The sequence below is a fragment of the Notolepis coatsorum genome, assembly GCF_963971535.1.
Source record: "Notolepis coatsorum genome assembly, chromosome: 10".
NCBI lineage: Eukaryota > Metazoa > Chordata > Actinopteri > Aulopiformes > Paralepididae > Notolepis > Notolepis coatsorum.
This window is the reverse complement of record NC_140174.1, coordinates 113,003,002-113,019,674: the sequence shown is the minus strand read 5'-3', so window position 1 is coordinate 113,019,674 and position 16,673 is coordinate 113,003,002. Positions and strand designations below refer to the sequence as shown.

The window sequence follows — 16,673 nt, the reverse complement described above, 5'->3', positions numbered from 1 at the left end:
TTAACTTATACCACCACCTTAAAGCGGACAAAAGGCACTAGAGAACACTTAAATTCACACCCTTTAATTAATGAAGCAAACAATAATAATTGTTACGAAGGATCAGATTAAACCGAATATATATATTTATTGATTGATATATATTGCATAATATTTGTATATCGTTTGATATCCCTTGTGTATTCCTTGTACATATACACGGAATATCCCTTTAACCTAGTACAGACCATAATATTTCGTTCTCCTATTGGACAGCGGTCCCCTAGGCGCCATCGCCATACCCCCAGGGTCTGGTTCAAAGTCACCGCCAAAGACTTGCCTGGACATGAACGGCTCTGCGCAAGGATACGAGACAGGAATAAAGCTGGTACTAGTTTATTCACCTAACGTATAAATACGGCGCAGGTGAATACAGAAGTTAAGTTACCCAATAAGTTGAAGCCTCACCCACGATACAACGTGCGGTGAAGTATGGCCTGTTTGGCCCCAAATAGAGCATTGAGACCGCGTGCGAATTAATAACTGAAGTACCAGAGTTTAACGGTGTACCGTCGAGTTCGACCTATTCTATTAATTCAGTAATAGTCTATTTATGTATAGTGTATCGTGCGGCTACCGTTCTACAGTGACCAGCATCACCAACGTTTCCTCGTACCAGCTAGTGTGCTTATCCAGGCTGGGCTGCTTACCCTGGCGCTTTCACCCGAGGAGCCCTAGACGAGAACCGTGTGGACATGTACACTGGATAATCTACCCGACGACTACATAGCCCTTTTCGGCTGGATTATATTTGCTTTGGTCCTGTAATTGATGGAGCGGAGAATCGCCTACACCCACAATTGTGTGGGATTTACCCTGTGAGGAGCAACGTCGAGCCCGCCTCTCAGAACCCTGAGGCTGACTAGCTTTCTTCCATGCGGAGCTGCATGCTACGGAGAACAGCTGTTATTCGTCTGCGGATCAAGAGCTTATTGCACCGTCTCCTGTACTTGGAGTCTCTCTATTCATCGTTGACCCAGACTCTACTACCGACAAATCCTCTCCCCTTGCTGGCCTACAACCGGAGGGACCCTACCAGTATCTCCCGCTACCTTACTAAAGTACCATAGATATAATTCCTAAGATTCAGGTTGTATTATCTCCTGCGTAATATGAGAATGGACATACGTTATTGATTTGCTTACGCACATTCCTTTGCCTTATAAGCGCAACCTAAGTAAAGTATATTATGTACTATCATTGCTGCTAATAAATACTTAAACCCAGTTTTGTGTGGAACCGAGTCATTGTGGGAAGTGTTCATCATAAGATACCTGTGTACTGTATGGCCAGTAGTAATGTACATAAGACAGTAGTGGTTTAATGATACCATACTTATTTAATACAGTCAGGGAATTGTACCCCTCAGTTACAATTGGTCCTTCGAGCCGGAGATAGTAATTAGCGTAATATTAATATAATATTAATATTAACATGGCCGATGATGAACACTCCACAAACGGTTCTCCTAAGTTAGATCGCCCGGAGCGCAGACGGCAGCCACCTCGTTACCTAGAGGACTACGCTGTCAGTCCAATACCTAGCTTTATAAAGAAGTTAAATGCGGATAAAATAACTAAAGCGGATAGTAAAAGTATGTCAAACCCTACCGACCAGGCGACCCCGCCAGTAGAGACCCTAGTGGGTTCTAACGTAACTGACCAAGCTCACGGGGGGGACCAGGAGGGACATGACATGACTTTACCCCCCGACAACGCCAACGGGACAGTCCCCGGAGAGCTCCAGGATAAAGAATGCGCTCCAGGGACGGAACCCGACCCACTACCAGAAGAGACGCACACCCTCCTGGATGTGGATCTCCTCGGAGCGCGACAGGAGAACGGATCTCCAACGAGCACTGCCAGAAGCCGATCACCTCCGCCTGTGTCTTCCCCCAGCGAAGCGGACAAGATGCTGGCGCAGGCACTCATCGCCACCCTGGCAGCCTCCACCGAGCGCGAACGAGCTGCAGACCAACGAGAGCGCCTTCACGCGCAACTCCAAGCGCAAGCCCTCCGTGAACGCGAACATTCTGCAACCGAGTGAGAGCGCTTCCAGGCGCAACAAAGGAGTGAAGACGACCGCATAAGACTGGAGACCAGACGCCTTCAGACGGAAGAGAACATTGAAAGAAGCCGCGCCGAGGCGCAGCACGCCGCCGCCAATGCGCAGCGCGACGCCGCTAATGCCCAGCGCGAAGCAGCGCGCGACGCCGCCCATGCCCAACGCGAGGCAGAGCGCGACCGGCTGCAGGCGCAGCTGATGGACAAATTGATTACCATGGCGACACCCCCTCACTCCGCACGGAGCTCCCGGAGATCGTCACGACAAGGGTCTAGGACACATTCCCCTACCCGACCAAGCGACCCGGCCAACAGGAGGATCCTGTCCACGTCTCCGAACCCCCTCCCCGGCCGGTCCATACGAGACCCAGCAACCGGGAAGAACCGGACCACGCCGAGAGACTGAACAGAAGACTCCAGGACCTAGCAGAGGAAGAGGAGGAGGAGGAAGAGGAGGAATGTCAAGCCGACCAGCAGCAACGTGCTCTGGACCAGGAGGCCCAGTGCAGCCCCGACCAGCAGCAACGTACTCTGGACCAGGAGGCCCAGTACAGCCCCGACCAGCAGCAACGTACTCTGGACCAGGAGGTCCAGTACAGCCCAGACGTCAGCCCCGAGGCACTGCGCTACAAACCCCCGACTCAACTCACGGGTGAGTTTGACGCACCGTCAGCACCGAGGAACAGCACCTGGGTACCCGACCGTCGGTACCCACCAAGTACCAGCCCAAGACGACACGCACGGGGAGACTCGCCCAGGAGGCCTCTCCCCCAACGCTCACCGATGTGCCAGCCATCCATGGCATCGTACCTTGGCACACCGACGTTCCCGGTCACATAGGGGGGGGGGGGGGAGGGGGGGGGGGGTCACATATAGGGGGGGGGGGGGGGCACATGTAGGGGGGGCACATGTAGGGGGGGTCACATGTAGGGGGGGTCACATGTAGGGGTGGGGGTCACATGTAGGGGGGGGTACATGTATGGGGGGGCACATGTAGGGGGGGGGGTCACATGTAGGGGGGGTCACATGTAGGGGTGTGTGTGTGTGTGTAGCTTGTACCTAACGGCCTGGGCCTCCATGATGTGTTGTTAGCTTGTAGCTTGTAGCTAACGGCCTGGGCCTCCATGATGTGTTAGCTTCAATTAATTAATTACCGGAATACATATAAGTTACCGTGAATTAGGGCTGCACGATTAATCATTTTTTAATCGAAATCGCGATTTGGAATGATGCAATTATCAAATCGCCATGCCTGCAAAAAAAAAAAAAAAAAAAAAAAATTAACCAGGAAGTCCCATTGAGATACAAGATCTCCTTTGCAAGGTAGACCTGGCCAAGATGACAGCAATAACATTTGCAATACATCACACAGCAATAAAATGTGCGATACATCACACAAGAACATAATAAATGTGCATGTATACAATAAATCACATGTAAACACAAAGCAGAATAGTCTACATGATAGTAAAAGTGTATAATATAGGGTAATACAGTAATTTTGCAGTTGGCACCCGACTACAGAAAGCAGCAACATGCTTCTTGTAAAAAAAAATTTAAATATGTTATAATCGCATCGCAAATCGCAATCGCAATATCTGTCAGAATAATCGCAATTAGATTATTTCCCAAAATCGTGCAGCCCTACCGTGAATACCTATATGGTATTCCTGGTAACCTCTCCTTTTCACAAGTCACCGGAATACATATCAATATCTAAAGTTACCGTGAATACCTATCAGGTTACGGGAATACCTATTTAGAATACCTGGTATTGGCATGGTATTCCTGGTACCTCAAGGTATTCTCGGTTACCCATAGGTTACGGCAGTGCTTCTCAAACTTTTTCTGTCAGGCCCCCCTTTGGCGGACCAAAATATTTTGCCCCCCCCCCCCCCCCCCCCTCGCCCCAACAAAAGTCATGAAATGGGCCATGTTTAAATGTATTGAAATAACACCAATATCGTGACCTTTCAAATTGACAACACCTTCCCTCGTGAGAGCCACCTTGCCTCGCTGTGAAACAGCACTGCAGAATGGTCAGCTCCCATCTCCTCACACAGCGCAGAGAACAGGCGCGCTTTCAGGGGTCAGGTTTTGATGAAATTTACCACGTTTATAACTTCTGTCAAAACCTCATTCAGCTCAGGGCTAAGCTGTCTTGACGCTGGCGCCTCTGTGAATTTACAGTGCGTCCATTGCGCGTTTGGCGAGACCCCCTTGATTAGCGCCTGTAGCCCCCTCCTTTTCCCTGCCATGGCCTGCACACCGTCAGAGCAAAAGCCCACACAGTTCTCCCATTTCAGTCCATGTTCTGTCAGGTAACTGTCAATAATTTTGAAAAGCTCATCAGCTGTCGCTCTGTTTTTGACATATTTGCAAAACAACAGATCTTCACTCAGTGACTAGGAATTTACAAAGCAAACAGTCTTTATTGCTGTCAGTCTTTGACAGTGCATGTGAGCGGATCGGAGCGTGAGCGGCGCGGGGCGCGGAGCGGCCGGTTTTGACGTGAGCGAGGAGTGGGTTTTAAAATGAGTCGGCGCGACGTCCGGAGCGAGAGTTCTCCTCCGCTCCAATCCACTCCATGCCGCTCACAGTGGTTTAACACTGTTGATGTAATATATACATGCAGTACAATGTCAAAGCAACAGATGGCGATGTACAAACATGAAGGCCATTTTCAACCAATGAGAAGGGTTCAGGCTTCGTCACTGTAGAGACGCCCACCATAGATATCTATGACGCCCACACTCACTCTCCTGTTAGAAAAGGTATCGACGCCATTGTTGTTGACATTAGCTTACATGCTAACGTTAATGGCAGCGACCATAGCATTGTGGCTCGGCTAGCCTATCATCGCTTAATAGAACTAGTGAATGGATAAACAACGTTATTTAACATTGCAGAATGGCTACAATTACAATGCGGCTCAATACAAACAATTGTTAAGGGGCCCAGGGGGTGTAGACTGTTGTAGTTTGAGCTCATTTACACCATGCTCCAAAAAAGAAAAAGAAAAACTGCCGAGCGATCTGGCGCGGGGAGCGGGGAGCGCTCGATTCAAGGTGAGTGGGGAGCGAGCGGAGAGCGACTTGGGGGCGGGGTCAACATGAGCGATTAGCGGAGCGGACCAAGCTTTAAAGAGCGAAGAGCGGATTTCTCGGCCGCGCCGATCCGCTCACGTGGTCTGGTCTTTGACAAGGCAACACACACGCATGTCATCCTCAAGGCTCAACTTGGCCCTATATTTTGTTTTCAGAGCTGTCATGGATGAAAAGCCAGCTTCACACAGATACTGTATGTGGTGCTGAATGGTATCAACACCTTAACTGCTGCATCATGAGATACTTGGTACTCAGCACCACACTCTGAAACTAGCTCTCCAGGTGGTATCAGATGAGATTTCAACGAGTTCTTCCAAGAGTTTGGATGGAGATGTGTCAGGAAGCTTTGTCTCAATGTTGTCTGTAAAGTTTTTTTTTATCCAGAGTAACTTGGTGATCCTTTTCTGTGTTTTATTAAATAATGATTTTCAGATTTTGAGAAATGGTATTTTCATGGAGAACAGTGCAGCTGCAACAGATAGCACTTTAGTGATAATTTTCTGTAATCCAAAAAGAATTAAAAATTTACCTTTCTCCAGTTACTGGGATCTCTCTCTCTCTCTCTCTCTCTGGTATGGAAACAGCACGGCACAGGACAAGAAGGCCCTACAGAGAGTGGTGCGCTCAGCCGAGCGTACCACGGGTATTGCACTACCACCCCTGCAGGTTCTATACAACAAGAGGTGCAAATCCAGAGCCTACAGAATAATGAAAGACCCACACCACCCCAACAACAGCCTGTCCGTGCTGCTGAGGTCAGGCAGACGCCTGCGAGCACCAGCTACTAGGACAGAGAGACTTCGGCTCAGCTTCTTCCCCCAGGCCATCAGAGCCTTGAACACTGAACCCTCCACACACAAGCACACATGAGCACACACACGACACACACTGTACACGCTCACACACTAGCAGCCACTTTAACATGAGCAAGCACACACTCATGCTGCACACGCCAACACTTATGGCCACTAAGGAAAGGTCACTTTAAAAATAGTAGAGTATAACCGGAGATTGTATAATTTAGCATGTACAGAAAGACACTACCAAAGGACCTAGCATGTCCTCCATGCTCTGTAAATAACTTATGTACATATACTGATATGCCCTAATATGTTACTTGTTTATTGCACAATGTTACTTGTTTATGCACAATGTTGTTCTATTGGATTCTATTATATGTTATTGCACATCGTTGCGGGCAAGACCACCCGCATTTCATTGTATACTTGTATGCCGTGACAAATAAAAACTCTTGACTCTTGACTCGATATATATATATATATATATATATATATATATATATATATATATATTAGTTCTGTCAGGCGATTAAAAAAATTTATCTAATTAATTACAGGATTTGTGATTAATTAATCTAATTAATCGCATAACCATTTTATGCCTGATATTCTATATATTCTATAATCATATTTCAAATAGCATGTGTCCGGATGGCAGAATTCAGTACTGTATCTACAAAACCTTCTGTTTAATCATCTTCCCTTTATTCATTTGCTTGGATTTGTCAGGTCTGGTCAATTTTAGCATGGTGTTATTCACAGTCAAAGATACAAAATTTAATAAAGAATTGAATTGATATTCTCATTTGGTTCATTACAATTTACTCAAGCCTAGTAACAGACACAGTATTTCTGACACTGGGAATACATTCCCTGAGATCCATAGATGTCCCTAGAATCAGATACCAAGAACATGCAAATGGACCATTAAAAAAAAGAAAGTCTATAAATGTTTATTCTATGTTATTATGGAATGAATGAGATAAAAAATAAAAAATAAAGAGTAGAGCAGAGTAGGGGGGTCCGGGGGCATCGTCCCCCAGTAGAAAATGTTAATGATTTAATACGCAAATGCATCTTTTAGGAGTATATTGAAACTAGAATTACAGAGCGGGAGTAGATACATTACTCTTGATAGCAGATATTATTGGGGGGGGGGCAATTCATATTTTTCCAAATTCCGGAGTCTGCAGCCATGGGGATGGAGGATTTTATCATATGGGATATGGGGACATAATTTGTACTGATAATGGCAAAAAAATCATTGCATGTGGGCGTATGTGCTCCTTCGCCGTCAATATTTTCAATATGCGCAAAACTGAATGTTGAAATAGCAGTACCATGTTCATTGATACAATTACATAAGTGATGGGAAGGGGGGATGGCCATTTTAGAAGAGGATAACTCAACTCGAGTACTGGAGAGAGAGAGCGAGAGCGAGAAAGAGAGAGACCAGGCATTGGGTGTGGCATGGGAAGAAATGGCGAGGAAAGAATGACGGCTCCAAGAAAGAGAGAAACTGTCAAAACCGTGCTTTTCTCCAGTGTTCAAGTGACAAGTTGGCTTTGTTCCTCACTGGCTTGTTATGATCGTAATGCTTTTACAAACTTCGAAGCTGTATTAATCACCTGATCTTTTACTACCGGTAGATCTTTCACCAGGAGGAATCCCGGACCAATCTGTCTGGTCTCCAAACCGCGCTTTGTCACGGAAACATGCGCGAGAAGTGACACAGGTTTTGGTCATGTAGGTTATTTGTTTTGGTCAGAGGAACACACTGGAGAAAAGCACGGTTTTGACCGTTTCTCTCTTTCTTGGAGCCGTCATTCTTTCCTCGTCATTTCTTCCCATGCCACACCCAATGCCTGGTCTCTGTGTCAGTCTCTCTATCTCTCTCTCTCTGTCTGTCTCCCTGTATGTCTCTCTCATTCTCTCTCTCTCATTCTCTCTCTCCACTCGTTATTCTCCTTCACATTCTCATTGTGGATATTCAGGATATGAAACTCTTATTACCAAATTCAGGTCATAAATAGAGCTTTGAAGTTTGTAAAAGCATTCCGATAATAACAAGCCAGTGAGGAACAAAACCAACTTGTCAAGTGCACTCTGGTGATTTTAACACTTTCAGTGCCACCAGGGGGGCGCACGACTTAGTGCTTGAATGCCACCATCCACTTCAATGTTAACGTTAATATCGCCTAATCTATTTTTTTAATTATGGCTATGTGTCTAATCTGCCCGTCGCTTATCAAAGAATCATTTTCCAGTCAGTGCTGTCAAGGCAGATTGGTTTTTTATCACTTAATTTCCGTTCGAGAGCATTTTGAAAAGCACCCGTTTTGAGGTAAAAAACAGCCCATTCTGTGATAATCGTCTTTTACTGGAATATTCCAGAACGTTGATATTTGTCGGCCTATTTATGAATCGTTTTCAAATAAACGCTAGATGATCAATATTATACGTACACGCACGTCTATTCGAGCCGCGAGCTGATAGCCGTTTTCATTTCCTCATGGATTTTACAGTGAAACCGATAGAGCACATTTCACAAAACAAGTTTCAAGTTTCTTTAATAGTTGTCATACAGAAGTACAGAATACTTTTATACAAAATGCTTCTTACTGTTACGCTCCAGAGACTGTGCAAGACAAGATAAGTATGAAATAAAATAACATAGTATAGCATGTAAATTAGAAGTAAAAATGAGGTCACAGTGTTCAGTATAGACATATGTACAATGTTCGATGCAGAACAGACGTAACTGAGTTACCATATAATATACAATACTGTGTAGTGTACTAATATACAATACTATATAGTGCAAGGCAGAAATAGGATGAGGTGCAATTTAGGTACAATTTACAGTAGGTGTACGAGTTGTAGTGCAAATCCTTTATCAATAAATATAAAGTGTGTTTGTGTGATCTAAAGTGTGGAGAGTGGGTGCTGCAGTGTGTTGTTTGTTTAAGTGAGTGTGTGCGTGTGGGTGTGTGTGTGCTGTGTGCATTTGATGGTTGTTGCATAGTGTTTATTGTTCGTTTAGCAGCCTGATGGCCTGGGGATAGAAGCTTCTTCTGAGTCTTTCTGTGCTCGCCTTAAGACTCCGGTATCGCTTGCCTGACCGCAGCAGTTCAAAGAGGCAGTTGTTCGGGTGGCTCGAGTCCTTAATAATTCTCTTAGCCTTCCCCTTGCACCGCTTGTTGTAAATGTTCTGGAGGGTGGGAAGCCCCCCTCCAATTGTGCGTTCGGCTGAACGTGTCACTCTCTGTAGTCTGCTTCGGTCTTGTGCAGTGCTATTCCCAAACCAGGAGGTGATGTTGCCAGTCAGGATGCTCTCTATTGTACATGAGTAGAAGTTCCTAAGCTTATATCTTCATCAAAACGAGTCTGATTATCCTAACACTGATAACATAGATTCCTTACCAGACATCAGATGGTATCCAACTGGTATATTCCAATTCCTGATCACCATTCGAAAAAACCGATAAGTGTATAGATTGATTGATTGATTGATTGAAAAGTTTATTAACAGATTGCAGAATGGGTACAGTACAGTACAGCTCAATACATACAATTGTTAAGGGGATGCAGACCAGAGAAAGACTTTCGTCTTGTTTACATCAGGGTCCCCCATTTTCAATTCATCATAACATATATGACATACATGACATACAGATACATTTACATTTACATTTAGTCATTTAGCTGACGCTTTTATCCAAAGCGACTTACAAGTTCTGTGCGACAAGACAGCAAGAAGGGTATAACTCTATCAGCTGAGTAACAATGTTCATCAAAGTGTTGCGTGTTACAGTGTAGGTTAGTTTATTAGGACAAGTGCATGACATTAAGGTTAGTCGGGGTTAGATTTTTTTTTTTTTTTTTTTTTTTTATCATTTCAGATAATGGTTGAAGAAGTGAGTCTTTAGTCGACGGCGAAAGATTGGACGGGATTCGGCTGTCCTAACTGGGATGGGTAGTTCATTCCACCATTGTGGGGCAAGGACTGAGAATAGGCGGCTTCTCTTTGATGACCCTCCGGGAGCTTGGATAGGAGTAGATCTGAGGCGGCCAGAAGACGCAGAGCGTAGGGGTCTTGAGGGTGTGTAGTTAGAGACCATTGACCGGAGGTAGGCGGGAGCGGTTCCCTTTGCCGCACGGTATGCTAGGTCGAGGGCCTTGAAGCGGATACGTGCAGCAATGGGGAGCCAGTGCAGGTCCCTAAGAAGTGGGGTGACATGGGCTGACTTCGGTAGGTTTGAGATCAGGCGGGCCGCTGCATTTTGAATGAGTTGAAGAGGCTTGGTGGCAGTGGCCGGGAGGCCAGCTAGCAGTGCGTTGCAGTAGTCGAGGCGGGAGATGACTGTTGATTGGACGAGGAGTTGGGTGGCTTCTTTTGTCAGGAAGGGGCGTATCCTTCTGACGTTGCTCAGGAGGAATCTGCAGGTTCTGGTTGTCGCTGCGATGTGAGCAGAGAAGTTCAACTGGTCGTCGAGGACAACACCAAGGTTCTTGGCGGTCGGCGACGCGGTCACAGCTGCATTCTCGACTGTGATGGAGAGGTCGGTCAGGGGGGAGGATTTGGCCGGCAGGTGGAGCAATTCTGTTTTGCTTAGGTTCAGTTTGAGGTGGTTGGTCGTCATCCAGGCGGAGATGTCGGACAGACAGGCCGAGATCCGCTCAGAGACGTGGATATCTGAGGGAGGGAAGGAGAGGAAGAGTTGAGTATCATCGGCATAACAATGATATGAGAAGCCATGAGATGTGATAATGTTACCCAGTGATTTAGTGTAGAGGGAGAAGAGAAGGGGTCCTAGGACCGAGCCCTGGGGGACACCCGTCCGGAGGGGGCGGGTGGCCGACAGAGTCCCTCTCCATGACACTTGGTAGGAGCGGTCATTGAGGTATGATGTCAGCCATGTCAGCGCAGATCCAGCCACTCCCATTCCTGCGAGGGCCGCGAGGAGGATCTGATGGTTGACTGTGTCGAAGGCTGCAGATAGATCTAGGAGAATCAGGACAGAGGAGAGGCCTTTCGCTTTTGCTAAGTGAAGTGCCTCTGTGACCGCAATGAGGGCCGTTTCTGTGGAGTGGCCAGTCCGGAAGCCAGACTGATTGGGGTCTAGGAGGTCATTCTGTAAGAGATAAGCAGTAAGTTGGTTGGATACAGCACGTTCAAGTGTTTTAGAAAGGAAGGAGAGAAGAGAGACAGGGCGATAGTTGGCTATGACGGTGGGGTTCAGGGTTGGTTTTTTTATGAGGGGCGTGACTCTGGCTTGTTTTAGGGAGGTGGGGACCACCCCCGAGTTGAGTGAGGAGTTGATGGTTGCAGTTAGGAATGGGAGGATGTCCGGTGCTATGGTCTGGAGGAGTGGGGAGGGTAGCTGGTCCAGCTGGCATGTAGTCGGACGGTTCGACGTTACCAGTGTCAGGGTCTCGGCTTCTGTAATGGGAGAGAAAGATGACAGAGTGAAGGATGAGGTTCTCGATTCAGCGTTTGGAATGGGTGGGGGTTGGGAGAAGGAGCTGCGGATGTTCTCCACTTTTTCCTCAAAGAAGATCGCAAAGTCTTCGGCAGAAAAAGATGAGGGAGGAGGAGGTGGGGGGGGAGTGAGGAGGGAGGACATGGTAGCATGCAGTTTGCGAAGATTCTTGGCAGAGGCCTCGATCCTATGGTGAAAGAAAGAAGCTTTGGCATTAGTAATGGTTTTGGAGAATGTTAACAAGAGGTTGTGATATGTGTCGATGTCAGCAGTGAGGCGTGACTTTCTATACTTCCTCTCAGCCGCTCTCAGGACCTGTCTTTGACAGTAGACAGTACTGCTACATCTATACATTTATGACCTATCAGATTTGCAAATACAGTACTGTTTGTGATACAAAAGTGTCCAGAAAAGGAGTGTATATACATTTGGCATAGAAACTGTACATTGGAGGAGGTTGGTTGGGTGGGGTTGGGTGGGTTGGGTGAGGGCTGTACATTGGAGGTGGGGGGGGGGGGGGGGGGGGGTTGGGAAGGGGACACACACACATTTTACACTGTACATTGGAATATTGACAAAGCCTTACTTGGTCATTTACTGTACAACTAGGTTAGGACATTTGTAGGGGCCAGTTTCGAATTGCAGTCTCACGTAGGTGTTTTTTGAGAGTGTTTTTGAAGGTGGGTAGTGATTCACATTCCTTTACAGCTTTAGGTAGGGCGTTCCACATTGATGTGGCATAATTGCGAAACGTGTTTAGTCCCTTGTTTGAGTCGAATCTGGGTTTTACATGATTTGTGGAGCTCCCTCTGGTGTTGTGATCGTGGTATTCACTGACCTTTGGGAAGTATTTTGACATGTACATGGGTACCTTGGTCGTGTAGTGTATCTTGTAGACCAGGCCCATTGCAAGTTGCTGTACTCTGTCGTCTACTCTAAGCCATCCTAGGTTGTCAAAGTGGGCAGGGGTGAGGTGGGTTCTAGGAGTCAGGTCAAGCAGTAGTCTGACCAGTTTGTTTTGAGATGTTTGTAATTTGTTTTTTAGTGCCTTTGAGGTGCTTTGGTACCATGAGGTGCAAGCATAGTCGTAGTACCCTTGAATGAGTGCTCCTGCTAGAGTCTTCAGGGTATTCTTGTTTACCAGAGAGGAGATCCGGTACAAGAATCGCGTTCGTTGGTTGACTTTTTTTATTACATTGGATGCCATTTTGTCACAGGAAAGATTAGCCTCTAGGATGGAACCCAGGTAGGTAATTTCATCTTTCCTTGTGATAATATTGTCACCCACTGTAACCGAGAAGCCGTCGGTCTTGCTGAGTTTGTTATTTGAACCGAAGAGAATGGACTCTGTTTTGCCCATGTGTAATGATAGTTTGTTGTCGGCGATAGATCTAACGTGTATACAGTAGAACTCATGATCCGAGGCGCTCAGAGGATCCATAATGAACTCTGGTAACCCCGGCTGCATCAGTGGACTGGAAAATGTGGAGTACAGGATTTTTTTCCCCATCCATTTTCATTGAGTCCATTCCAAAATCCCTGATGTCATCTGGGAGACGATAGGGGGCGCTTTTTTCCACATCTGATCGCCGGCGGCTCTTGGGTAGGCTAGGGTAGGCTCGTGTGATGCAATATGATTTCAGATCGCAAAAAAAATAAAAAATCAGAGAAATCTCGTGAGTGGCTTTCAACGTAACTATTATAAATCCGAGAAAACTCGTGAGTGGCAATCAAAGTGTTATCTAATTAGGGATGCACCGATATGAAAACTTGCCACCGATACAGATTGTTCAACTAACACAATCGGCTGATACCGATATTTGTGACAAAAAAAATAATTATAATTTTTTTTTATGAAACTACTGTATGTCTCGAAATGTTTTGATGAATTGAAAATGGAGGACCCTTATGTAAAAAAGCCGAAAGTCTTTTTCTGGTCTTCATCCTCCAGTCCACTGAGCTGTACTGTATTGTACTCTGCAATCTGTCAATAAAGCTTTCAATCAATCAATCAATCAGACAAATGCATAGAAAAGCCCTTATTATAACCAAATAACAAAAAATTATATTATTGTTTATGAAAATGTTTTAGCCCTATGCTTGACTATTATTTTAGCCATGGCAATAATAAAATTAATAAATAAAATATTAAATAAATAGGCTACACGTCTCTCTTTTTGTGTTACAAATTGTGCTCACCGTTATAATAATAATAATAACTTTATTTGTATAGCACTTTTCATACAGAGGTTGCAGTTCAAAGTGCTTCACAACAGTAAAAAATACAGGCATAAGCGAGCATAAAAAGATAGACGGGTAGAATCACAGTGTTTCACATTAGGATCTAGCATCCCAATAGGCTCTCCGCTTACAGTTTTCAGTAACACAAATAGTAAAAATAGTTTAAAATGATTCAGTTTAAAAATAGTCAAAAAATTATAAAATAGAACGGACATAAAAAATACAGGCATGAGCGAGCATAGCAAGATATGGCAAATCACAGTGTTTCACATTAGGATCTAGCATCTTAATAGGCTCTCTATTCAGTAATACTCCTGTAGTTCATGAACAAATAATCACAGTGTTTCACATTTGGATCTAGCAAATAATAAGAATAAAATGATTCAGTTTAAAAATAGTCATAAATAATCCTGTATGCATCGTTGTTTAGTGTGTATGTGTGTTTATTGTGTTGTGTGTGTGTGTGTGTGGTTGTACTTCAGCTACTACTACTCTACAACTACCACTCCAGGACACAGTTAACCTAGATCTACTCTACTCTACAACTACCACTCCAGGACACAGTTAACCTAGATCTACTACTACTACAGCTACTACTACTCTACAACTACCAGGACACAGTTAACCTAGATCTACAACTACAACGCTACAACTACTATGAACATATAGGCCTCTTTACTTACTTAAAAAAAGGAAAACATCAAGAAATATGTTTATAGTATTAATTCCACCATGCCATGTAGCACTATCTCTCAACCAGAGCTCTCAACCAAAGCAATGCAACAGAACAATTTTGATTGACAGTCGATTCTGCCAATTACGTCACACCGCTTGCACCCGCCTCTGCTGTTACCACCAATCAGCAAGCGCATATTCGTTTTTTACTTCCTGGATGTCCGCCATTGATTTTGACGAGAGCTCACAACAAGGCTAATAACGTTAGCTCCCCGCCGGCCACGAGTGGACTACCAGCGCTCCACCGGAGTACTAAACGAGGCATAATGATTTTACTGCAACAAATGTTATAATAAAAGCCCTTCGTTCTATACACTTGTCTGATTGAAAACTGTATTAACAGACGGCAGAATGGGCACAACTCAGCACGCTCTGAGCAAAGGAAGGAACTGAGATATGAATTGAGTAATGCTTGCCTTGCTATGGTCGGGTAAATACGCTGATGTTATTGAACGTGTAACTACTAACTATATAACGTTAATGCCACAAAACGAATGCCTTTGTTAATCATAAGTAGTAACTTTGATGCAGTATCGTGTGTGTGTGGGGGCGGCGTTGTGCAGGTCGCTTGACTGAAACTTTTTTCAAAGTTTGAACGTGTGGACCAGATTGACGCGACACAAATTGATGGATATTTATCGGCTACTGCCATCGGCACATTTGAGCTTATTGGCCGATAGGCCGATGGCAGTCAACAAGGCACTTATCGGGGGCGGCTAGGTGGTGTAGTGGGCAAGGCGCTCGCCATCAACGCTGGAGACGCTGGGTTCGAAAGCTGTTAGGGGTGGGAAAGCTGATGGGTGGGTCCTGGGCGTTGTGAGACAGCGACCCCTACAGTTCGGTCGGGGCGCCTGCACAGCGAGGGTAGGATCTGGAGGGAGGTAGTGTGACCTTCCACACGTTACACTCTCCCGGTGAGAATCTGCGCTGCCAGGCTGGCTGCACATGCGTCGGAGGAAAGCATGTGACAGTCTCCGGCCTCCCGGACCAACAGTAGGGGGGAGTGCGCAACAACCAGGAAGGGGGTTGGGAATTGGCATAACGACTAACAGTGGGATGGGAGAAAAATCGGAAAAAGGAGGGGGAAAGATAAGAAAAAAAAAGAAGAAAAAAAAAACTGGCAATTATCTGCCGATACCGATACCCGACCGATATATCGGTGCACCCCTAACTCTAATATCTGTCTGTCTGTCTGTCTGTCTCTCGGCAGCAGGGGATGAGAAGGAGGGTAGAGCGATTGAGGGAGAGAGGGGAAATAAAGAAAAGAGGAAGGCTTGAAGAGAGAGGTTGAGGGAGAGGCAGAGGTGCAGTCGTGCTCCTGCCAGAGTCTTCAGGGTATTCTTGTTTACCAGTGAGGAGATCCGGTACAAGAATCGAGGGGAGGGATGAGGGAGGAGGGGGCAGGGGAAGAGGAGGAGGGGAGAGGAGGGGAGGAGGGGGAGAGGAGGGGGCACGGGGGAGAGGAGGTTGTGTTGGTTTGTCTCCGTCTCAACTTGCTGACTTGGCAGTCAACCTCATTTGGCTCGTAAGCACCAACATTAAAATGGCTGAGCGACGTCCAATCAACTGAGATGTCTAGAGACCCAGAGCCAACTGGATGTTCCGGACTGTTCCCCCCCCCCCCCTGTTCTGCAGGGTTCCTTCTCTCTGGGTTTTAGAGTGCATTCTATTGTTGTACGATAGAAACACTACTTTTTGAACACTGTTGGGTTTAAATGACCAGCCAGACCTCAACTCTCCAACTCTGTTGGTATACATTTTAATTTTTTTTTTAATTATGTTTTTGGTAGATTTTTATTTGTTTGTACTACCGGGCAGTCCGGTAGAGGGAGAGAGAGGAAGAACGGGAGACAGAGCGGGGGGAAGACATTCGGCAAAGGATGCCGGGTCCGGGAATCTAACCCGGGTCGGCCGCTTCGCGATGCAGCGCGTTACATGGGTCGCCACTTGGGTGCCTGTGTTTAAATTATTAACGCATGTTCACCCTCAGCACCCTAATCGACAACCAAATAAACAAAAACAAAAGCAAATTATACTAGACTTCCAAAAAGCATTCGATTCAATTTGGCACACAGGTCTGCTGTACAAACTATTAGAAAGTGGCATTGGAGGGAAAACCTACAACATCATAAAATCAATGTACACGAACAACAAATGTGCTTTGAGGATTGGGGAAAAACACAGACTTCTTTCCTCAAAACCGTG

At 45.8% G+C, this 16,673-nt stretch overlaps 1 protein-coding gene across 1 annotated transcript in view; it reads right to left on the bottom strand.

Annotated features, from left to right (window-relative positions):
- Positions 1–16,673, bottom strand: part of LOC311236166 (disintegrin and metalloproteinase domain-containing protein 9-like) — a 350,625-nt gene that overhangs the window by 240,041 nt on the left and 93,911 nt on the right. The gene's annotated exons all lie outside the window — the stretch shown is intronic.